Genomic DNA, 10582 nt, shown 5'->3' with positions numbered 1-10582 from the left:
ACTATATAAAGGCCTCTCGAAACTCAATAGTAAAAAAGCAGACAAACTGCCCAGTTAGAAAAAGGCCAAAAGACATGAACAGATATGTCACAAATATATAGACAGCAAATAAGCGCAAGAAAGTTGTTGAACATCATTAGGCATCAAGATAATGCAAATTAAAACCACAGTGACATATCCCTATACACTATTAGACTACCTAAAATAAAAAAATGTGATAATATCAAATGCTGGTGAGGATGCAGAGAAACTGGATCTCTCAGACATTGCTGGTGGCAATGTAAAATGGTTCAGCCACTATGAAAAATTGTTTGGGAGTTTCTCACGAAACTAAACACGCACATAACATATAACCCAGCAATCGCGCTCCTGGGTATTTATCTCAAAGAAATGAAAACTTATGTTCACAAGAAAACACGTCCATGAATGTTCATAGTAGTTTTATTCATAATAGCAAAATACTGAAAACAACCCAAATGTCCTTTATTAGGTGAGTAATAGAATATACTCTTGTATATCCATTCATTAGAATCCTGCTCAACAAATAAACAAATGAAATATTGGTACATGTGACAATCTGGATAGTCCTCAAGGGCACTGTGCCTAGTGGGAAAAGTCTGTCTGTAAAGGTTACATACCCTTTGAAGTCTGATTCAATTTTGAGAATATTGTCAAAATGACAAAACTATAAAAATGAAGACCAGATTAGCAGTTGCCAGAAAAGAAGGAAGATAGGAAAGTGGGAATACAAGAGGTATTTGGAGTTCTACGATGACAGAGAAATTCTGTATTTTGACTGTGATGGTGGTTACAGGAATCTACACAGGAATAAAATTATACAGACACACATAAATGAATACAGGCTTTAAGAATGGTGAAAACGAAATAAAGTCTACAGACAACAGTAATATGCCAATGTCGATTTCCTGGTTTTAAAATTGTACTACAGCTTTATAAGACGTCACCATTTGGGGAAAGCTGGGTGAAATACATATGACTTGGTACTATTTTTTGAAACTTCCTGTGAGTATATAATTGTTTCAAAATTAAATATTACAAAAAGCCCTCTACTCATTGTTTCCCTTTAGTTATTTTGTTTAATCATTCATCCATGACACTAATTCTAATGCAACCATCCCTATCAAACATACACACACACCTCAAAAATAGGCAGATCTCCTTATTCATTCTCAAAGCATTGCTGAGTCCTGAGCTTGTCCCAGGCTCATCTGAGATCCATCTGCACACTTGTCTAACACTGTCTCTGACAGAAGAATTGGGGGTACCTGTGATTGTCCTTCATGGGCAAGGCTGTATTTAGAGCATCCTCCAGCCTCCGAAGACTCATTCTTGTTCCGCTATCCATGAACTTATCCAAATTTTTAAGGGACTTTATCTTTTCAAACAGTGCTACTTCTAAATATAATAAATTCTATGTGTTTATTACCATTGTTTGAAATCATTCGCATTCAATATTTGTAATTCTTTTAGCCTTTTGAAAATTCATTTGGGTCTATTGGAATTTGGCGAACAAATTTATTTACAGGCATCTTTTCTAAGCTCTTTATGAATTCATAGCATTTGCTCATTTCTTTAAAACTTTGGCCTTTCCATACTTGAGTCCATATCCTCTGAACTCTTGCTCGAATAGAGTCTTAATAATTTAGTTTGCCTTTTCCTGTGTGTCCTCTACATGTCCTCCCTCGAGCAATGCAATGACTAAAAATACACACATTCTCCAAGTGTTGACCCACCGAGGCTTTGTACAAGATAAATAGAACCAACCTTTCAGGATCTAGGACCAATGAAAGGTTCTTTTGCACGCTGACATGTTCTAGAGGTATAAGTTTTTCTTCTAGACCTTTATTTGCCTTGCCCTTTTTTACCAGTTGAAGTCTGCATAAAATAAAAAGGGGAGCCTCTATCAAAGGAACCAAGAAGCTGTGCCCAGGAACATAAGACAGCGGGGAGAAATGTGGCCCGGCTGCCCACAGCAGGCTGAGACAGTGAACGTGGAAAGGTGAGGGTGGCAGACATGTACATAACGACACCAACATATTTGAGCTGCCAGCTGCAAGCTCTCTTCATTTCTTCTTTCCCTCGCTCCTCAGAGTAGGAGCCTCAAGGTGACCCCTGGGTCTGTTGACATCAGGGACAACTCTGAAAGGAACCACATCTTTTTTTAATGCTCCTCTGAATAATGAGCAGGATTTCTTATTCTAATAAGAAGCACACAGTGCACATCGTTTAGCCAACAATCTGCAGTGACTAACACATCCCTTTTCTGACTGGCAACGGATAGCCATCATTTCGTGGTTTGATTTGTATGGATTTGTCCCCATTTAGTGTGCTTTTATACATTTGGCTATCACATACTTTCTTTCTCTTTTGGTCACACACTCATTTGATGTCATTTCTCATTTCTTTATTATGGGCCAGTCCCTGGGTTATGTCTTGGGAATACACCACAAATATAACTGTAGTATAGTGCCTGAACCTCCAGCTTTCACCCTCAACAGCTACACTGTGGATCCCACAACAGTGGTTCTCATTCCTGGGCATGTATTAAAATGGAACTTTCCACCCCAAAGCCTCAGCCCCGTTCCTGATCACTTGAATCAGTCTCTAGAGTTGGGGTTGTTATGGGATGAATTGTGTTCCCCCAAAATTCATATGTCAAAGTCCTAACCCCCAGTACCTCAGAATGTGACTGTATTTGAAGATAGGATCTTTTAAAAGCTAATTAAGTTAAAACTAGGTCTTTACAATGGGCCCTAATCCAATCTAACAGGTGTGCTTATAAGAGGAAATTTGGACACAGTTACAGAGGAAGGCCACATGAAGACACAAGAAGACAGCCATCAACAAGTCAAGGAGAGAGGCCTCAGAAGGAACCAACTCTACTAATGATTTGATCTTGAACTTCTAGTGCCCAGAACTGTGAGAAAATAAACTTCTGTTGTTCAAGTCGCCCATCCGTGGTACTTTGTTAGGCAGCCCTAACAGACTGATACTGTGCCCTAGTGTTCACTCTCCTCAGCTTATTCTGATGCCTAGTCAAAAATGATTGCCCTCTAAGGTAAACCGACATGCCCCAGCCTTTATCCAAGACACTAGCCACACTTTACCTATTTAAGCACAGATCCCGCTTCCCAATAAAAGTTCCCAGCTGCAGTCAGTAAGTTCACAGCGCCATCTCTTAAGAACGCCACGCTTGTTTTGAACGCCACTCTTATGCTCCTACTGGCTATTCCCCAGCTCCACCTCTCCCTTCCCCCAAACCACCTGCAATTCAAATCTTTATCAAGCATTTACTAGGTAAAGTGTCATGATGTTTAACCAAGTAATGTATTTTTAAAGATGGAATTTTCAGGGGAACTTTGCTCCTGAGCCAGGTTGGGAGGAGTGAGGATGGCATTTTGGCTTTCCATGACATCTCCCAAGTTACACCAACTGGGAATCCATTTAAACCACCCACTAAAAGCTTGACTCTAAGTTTTCAGGGAGCTAGAATAGGAATTTCCACTATGGGCATTAAGAAAGGAGCAAGGCTCTTTCTGGGTCCTCTATTTTGTGGAAGCACCATCATGAGGTTGGTGAACCCACTCTGGCAATCTCTGAGCTGTGTTCTCAGTTCCTATGCACAGTTTTCTTTGCCTTGGGTTGCCTTGCTAGTTCACCAGCTAATGCTAGTGAGAAGGTATGTGCCTTAACAGTTAAAAGCATAAATTTTTCACTTGGATGGGCCTAGTCAAATCTCAGCTCCCGCACCATCTAGCTGTCCAAATAGTATCCTAAACTTGGGATATCCAGAAGAGATTATAGTGCAACCCTGAACCTGACTTTCTACTGACTAGGCAATTTTCATCTCTGTCGGGGGCAGAGGTTAACTCGTTTATTTTGGTCCAGTAAAGATGCAAATAATTTAACTCTGGTAGGAGAATTAGCTCCGAGAGTTGTGGTTTATAGGCCTGTTGGATATTAACCAGTCTTTCTATCTAATCCAGCAACCTTTCTGTATTAATTTCCTGCTGCTGCTATAACAATTTGGCACATCCTAGGGCTTAAAAAAAGTTCTAGATGTCAGAAGCCAAAAGTCAGTTTCACTGGGCTAAAATCAGGGGTCAGCAGGGCTGCTTCCTTCTGGAGGATCTAGAAAAGAATCTATTACCTGCCTTTTGTTCAGATTCCAGGGTCACATATACTCCTTGGTGTGTGGCCCCTGTCTCCATCTTCAAAGCACATCACTCCAACCTCCGTCTCCTTTCTTACATCTTCTCTATCACCCCGGCACTCCTGGCTCTCCCTCTCATAAAGATGCTGTGATGACCTTGGACCTACCCAGATAGTTCAGAATAATCTCCCGATCTCGAAATCCTTCCTCACATCTGCAAAGTCCTTCTACATGTAAGGTGACATCACATGTAAGGTGACATAATCACAAGTTTCAGGGATCAGGACATGGACATCTTGGGGGGACCATTGTTCGGCCTGCCACACTTTCCTTATAGTTCTTTAAGTCACTTTCATTTGCCTAAATTCTCTAATGCTCTTTGTACATATTTTATAAGTTTCTTATTGGTTCTCTTACTCACTAATGAGTTAAATAAAATCTTCGACATGGGATTATTTAATATTTGCCTCAGAATCATAGTTTTCACACTTGAAAATTACACTTAACACAGCTCTGTGATCCTAGGCACGTTGCTTAACCTCTCCATGTTTCAGTTTTTATCTCTGCAAAGAGGATGAAATAATAATAATAATAGCAGTAGTAATAAAAATAATAAGACTTACCTTTAGGGGTGGTTGTTGTACAAAACAAATGAGACAATGTATGTAGAGCAATTGGCCCAGTGCCTTGTGTCCTCAATGAACGTCAGATGATGATGGCGATGGTGACAGTGATGGTGATGGTGATGGTGACGGTGATGGTGATGCTGTTGATGATGATGATGATGATGATGATGAGAACTCGTACAAGTGCTCCAGTCCTCAGTATCTCCACATCCCTAAAATCGAAGTGCTGTGCTCAGCGCTCTCTAGCTTTATGACCTTTGTAAACGGGCACCCCCTGTAAGAGGAAAAGGCAGTGCAACCCCAGCTGGAGCACCTGGCGTGGCAAAGAGGTGTTGAGTGGCTTTCAGTCTCCACTTGCTCCCTCCCACACCAGCGGGGCCTCCTCATGACATTTACAAACTGCGTAGGGAGGCCCTGACTATGATTTTAAAACTAATTAATGATGCTGTGATGACCATAAGAAACACTCCACCTTGTTCTCTAGACAGAGGCAAAGTGATGTAGTAATAATAACCTGAGCAGAAAGGTAGGGCTTGTCTTTGCATTGATGCCATGTTAAAACATGGCAAATAGCATCAAACAATTGCTAGAAAACTTAAGTAGCAGCAGTAATAATATTCTTGCACATATACACACACACAAAAAAAGCCAAAAATGAAACAAAAAACTAATTCTGTCCATTCTGCCCAGAACAATGAACAGTCATCCTTAAACAGCCTAACCAGCCAACACTTCCTCCCACGGCATATGCAGTGATGGATGAAGCTGTGCACAAATGAGTAACCTGCAGCTATGGAGGCACTGACCACAGAACCACATGAACTCAAGGTCAGGTTTATGCTGTAAATATGTAAATGTGCTGTGTAAGTATTTATGCTCACTCTACTTTTTAGAAAAGAATGAGGTTTAAGATTAACAATGCAGCTTTGCTACTCAAAGCATGGTCTGGTTCAGGAGCATCTCTATGACCTGGGAACTTGTTAGAAATGCAGGACCGCAGGCCCCAGCCCAGACCTGCCAACTCAGAAGCTGCAGTTTAACAAGATCCCCAGATGATTCGAATGCACATTAAGGTTTGAGAAGCTCTGTTCTAAGAACTTCTCAGTGAGAGCGGTGGGTGGTAACATCATTCTGAATAGCCGTCCCTCTTTGTAAGGAAAAATCGCACCATTGCTACAAACCAGTAGGAATGTCGGAGGACAGAAGTCACTGCATCATTCTTTCCACATTCATTAGGGCCTATGATGGGCCAGACACTATTCTAGGTGCTAAGATACAGCAATGAAAAAAAAAGATGAAAAATTCCTGCCCTTGAGGATCAAATGAATAGAGTCATAGCGTGTTAGGTGGTGGGAAGTACTATGAAGAAAAATTAAAATGGGATAGGGAGGGGGGATGTTTTGCTGTTTAAAATAGTATAGTCAGAGGCGATATTTGTGCAAAGACCTAAAGGAAATGAAGAGATAGGCTTGGTGGGTATTTACTGGAAAAGCGTGTCAGGTAAAGAGAACGGCAAATACAAAGCCCTGAGGAGGAGGAATTACAGCAAGTGCGTACAGTCTGCCCCCCATATCCACGGGTCGCACACCTGCAGATTCAACCAACTGCAGACTGAAAATATTTGGGAAAAAATGTTACCTTGCTGGTGGTGCCTACTATATAGTTAGGCCTACGATGGTTGTGTCCGTACAGACATGTGCAGACTTTATGGTCTTGTCATTCCCGACAACAGCCATGCTACTCTATTGGACAGTGCAGATAAAGAGCATTTCCATCAACACAGAACGTTCTATTGGGGAACACTATTCGAGGGTATGACTGACTATGGGACAAGATCATTGGAGAGCACTAGATTATCTACACAGGCACTGAGATCACCAAGAATTGAGACGGGAATAGTTTGAGAGAGAATGACAGTGAGCCAGGAGCTAAAGTCTTCAAGGTATTGAGGAGAGTAGAATGAGCACTCCAACTGCTACTGAGAGGATTTAAAGTTTTGCATCTTTAGTAAGGAGATGGTAAAATGATCTAGAAAGAGCACGAGGGGGCAAAGAGGATACCTACCCCACATCTAGGCCTATGTGCCTAGAGCACCTTGGGAAAGGGCTGCTGTGTCCTCAGGTGATATCCAGTTTCTGTAGGAAGAAGGAGGTGAAGACAACACTCAAAGAAGATGGCGAAGATATAGGAGATTTTGCTGAAGGCTGACCATGGGTCTCAGGGCGACAGCAAAAGGGTTTCAGGAGACAGGGAGCAGTAAGCGATGGGCTTGTGGAAGAAGAGGATGCGCAGAGCAGGGTAGGGATGAAGATGCAAGAGATGAAGGCTATTCTGGGAACCCGGGGCCCGGTATAAGCAGCGATAAAGAGCATGTAAGATTGATCCTGAGGGTCCCAAAGCAGGAACCAGGAGAGGCTGTGAGTGTTGAAGGAGAAACAGGGCTCTTGCCAGGAGCACAGAGAATTCTGGAATCTCCTTGTACGGAGGTCTGAAAAAGCCCAGAGCTCATGTAGCTCTTGGCTACTGGCAGTGGAGGAGGGAGGCCTGGGAGGGTGGCCTTCCCCAGAGAGCATGGAACTCCCTCCTGACCCCTTAAAGCTGCCACGAGACAGGCCTTAGCATTGGAACTTCCCTGGAGAAGGGAGCTGCTGGATGCAGGAGCCAAGCTTCAGTACCCCGACCCTGGAGACCTATTTGAGTTAAAATCCTGACCCCATCACTTACTATCTGGTATCCTGGGGCAAGTCTCTTCACTTCTCTGAGTCTTCCTCCCCTTATCTTTAGCCTTCACAGGTCTCTGCAAAGAAGTCTCCTCTCTCTTTTTCAAGCCAAAGGAATGGTCGAGCTCTGCTGCTTGCAGATACACACTTTAAATATTCAAACTGACCATGTTCATGGGTTCATTCAAGAAATACTAGTAACTAGTATTAAGAGAACAAATTTGATAAACTAGGGTTCAAATTCACGTTCTACCACGTATCCATTGTGTGTCCTTAGAAATTTCCTTAACCTTTCTGAGGCTCAGTTTTCTCTCCTGCAACACAGAGACAGTAACAAAACCTCCCTCATGAGAAATAAGTGAAACAATCAAGTTAACCCATGAACGTGCTGAGTGCAGTGCCTAGCACACAGTAGGAACTCAATAAGTATTAGTCATTGTTAGCTGCGAATATGTTTTGTCAGGCGCTGTGCTAAGTGGTGGGGATACAAAGATAAAGCGTGGCATTTGGGTTTTACAAGACTCCTATTCTGGCTAGGGAGATAGAATCTAAACAATACCTTATAATCGTAATGTAATTAGGTAAGAGTTATTCCAAAGGAATGTATACAAAATACAACTGGAGGGTAGTGAAGCAAAGGATTCGTTGTGCCTTCGGAAGATGAGAAGCCTTCCAATGACGAGGAGTTTGCCAGAAGGAGAAGGGGAGGAGCATCTCAGATGATGGAACAACATGACTTCATTAAAGGCAGGGTGTGTCCTTGAATCTCTGAGGAGCACCCCTCCCAGTGGTTGGAAGAGAGGATGCATAGGAAAGTCTTAACAGGAAGTGAAGCTTGAGGGAGTAAGGGCCTCATGTGGAGAGGGGCACATTGGCCATGCCAGCTCTTCCAACTTGATCTTATAAACAATAGGCAACCACATTCAGATTTTTAGGCAGAAAAACAAGAAAATCGGGATCTTGGTATTAAAATGGAAAGTAGATCAGAGGATGAACAAGACTGAAGGTGGGAGACTGTTTAGGAGGCTATCATAATGGTGCAGGTGAGATGTGGTAGGACCTGAACAAGGGTGCCGGCAGAGGGGACAGAGAGAAAGCTGTGGATGAGGGATGTGGTGCAGAAGTAAAATCCACAGGGCTGGGAATGTGTTGGGCCGGGTACGAGGTATGAAGATGAGGGAGCCATCCAACATCAGCCTACTCAGCTCACATAGCTACAGGCTGCCATGGCGGAGCTTAAGAATGTTTTCCCAGGCCTAAGGCAGCTCAAGCGTTAGTTACCTTGGGGCATACCTTCTTTGACTCCTACTGACCATTTGACCACTTCCTGATAATCATGTAATAGGAAAGCAAATAGTCATTTATTACCCTCAGAAAAAGACCATCTGTACGACTATCTATCTATGCAAATATAACATAAGATTGCATTAATATTAACCATTATGCAATTCGCGTGCCACAGGAGATGTAAAACAAAGGATGTGAGACATGTATACGCATATACAAAACTCATTGGATGCTGCACATGAAATGTGTGCATTTTGTTGTACGTTTTGTATACAAATTATATCTCGTTTGATGTGATTAAAATTAGAATAATTTGTTTTTTATTTGACTTCAGAGAATGTTTTTATTATTTTCATTAATGTTTCCTCAAAAGGCCTATTTCCCAGACTATTACCTGGAGAGACACCACTCTGCTAGTTTCCCACAGCTGCTATAACAATTCTCACAAATGCAGTGGCTTAAAACAGCAAGTCTGATCTGGGTCTTACTGAGCAAAGGCCGGGTGTGGCAGGGCTGTGTTCTTTCTGGAGGCTCTAGAGGAGAATCTGTTTCCTTGCCTATTCCTGCTTCTGGAGGCCACCTGCTGTGCTTGGCCCATGGCCCCTTCCTCCATCTTCAAAGTCAGAAATCACGTCGTTCTGACCTCTGTTTCTATGCCCAGTTCTCCTTCTCTGACCTTCTATTTCTGTCTTTCACTCACAAGGACCCTGTGATTAAATAATCCAGAATAATCTCCCCATCTCAAGATCCTTAACTCACATCTGCAAAGTCCCTTTTGCCAATTAGGTAATATGCTCCAGCTCCAGGAAGTAGGACATGGACATCTTTGGGGGCGGGGAAGAGGGTGAGGAGGAACGGCATTATTCTGCTTACCACAGCCAGTTTTAATGTAAAATAAGAGGAATAAATAATAAGATAATAAGCCTGGAAATAAGGGCTGAGGCTAGATCAGGCTAAAGGATTTGCCATTTTCCCGGTAAACAACAGGCAGGATTTATTTATTAGTGAATTGGTGTATTCACATGTTTTCAAATGAAAGCTATCACAGAGTATTAGGTTAAATGTTTCCTCTCTTCTTCAGCCACTCAGAGTCCCTCTCTGGAGCCGAAAAATTGGCTTACTTACCACTTTCTTATATATTATTCCAGAAATAACCCAGACCCACATTTTTTTACACAAATGGTAGCATAGTATAAAAATTGTTCTGATAACTTTCTATTTTTCCCTCCACAATATAACTTAGACATCATCCCTTAGCAGAAATAATAGAGAACTTCTTTATTCATTTAAATGAATAGACAGCATTTAATTGTCTAAACCAGTGTTTCTCAACATGGAGTTCATTAGATGGGTCTGGGGAGATTTTGAAAGATCCCCAGGAGTTCCACTGATCTATTCCTCTATAATAAACCACATCAAAACTTAGAATCATGAACGATAAACATTTCATTATGCTCACAATTTGGGGAGTCAAGAATTCTGGCAGGGTACAGTAGGGACAGCTTGTCTCTGTTTCACAGTGATCGAGGGCCCCCCAGGGTGGCTTGGACGGCTGGAAGATGGCTGGAACGGCTCCACTGGAGCCAGGTCTCTGGTGCTTTGCTTCTGACATCAGCTGGGATCCTTGGTTATTCTTCACGTCATGTCTGTAGGGGCTTGAATATTCAAGAAGGCATCCTCACTCACATTCTGGACGTCTGGTGCCTGGGCTGAGATGAGAGGGCTACAACAGCTGAGGCTGGAAGGATCTCTCTCTCTCTCTCCCTCTCTCTCTG

At 42.4% G+C, this 10582-nt stretch overlaps 1 long non-coding RNA gene across 1 annotated transcript in view; it reads right to left on the bottom strand.

Moving 5' to 3' along the window:
• Nucleotides 1-381: 381 nt before the first annotated feature.
• LOC120595491 (uncharacterized) overlaps nt 382-10582 on the bottom strand; it is a 25116-nt gene continuing 14915 nt past the window's right edge. The window contains exons 5-6 of the long non-coding RNA XR_005650873.1: nt 4798-5074; nt 382-2160 (exon numbers count right to left, since the gene is read on the bottom strand). This is a non-coding gene — a long non-coding RNA (uncharacterized LOC120595491). The remainder of the gene's footprint in view (nt 2161-4797; nt 5075-10582) is intronic.

The sequence above is a fragment of the Pteropus medius genome, unplaced genomic scaffold (assembly GCF_902729225.1).
Source record: "Pteropus medius unplaced genomic scaffold, Ma_sr-lr_union100, whole genome shotgun sequence".
NCBI classification, from domain to species: Eukaryota; Metazoa; Chordata; class Mammalia; order Chiroptera; family Pteropodidae; genus Pteropus; species Pteropus medius.
This window is presented reverse-complemented; position numbering and strand designations above follow the sequence as displayed.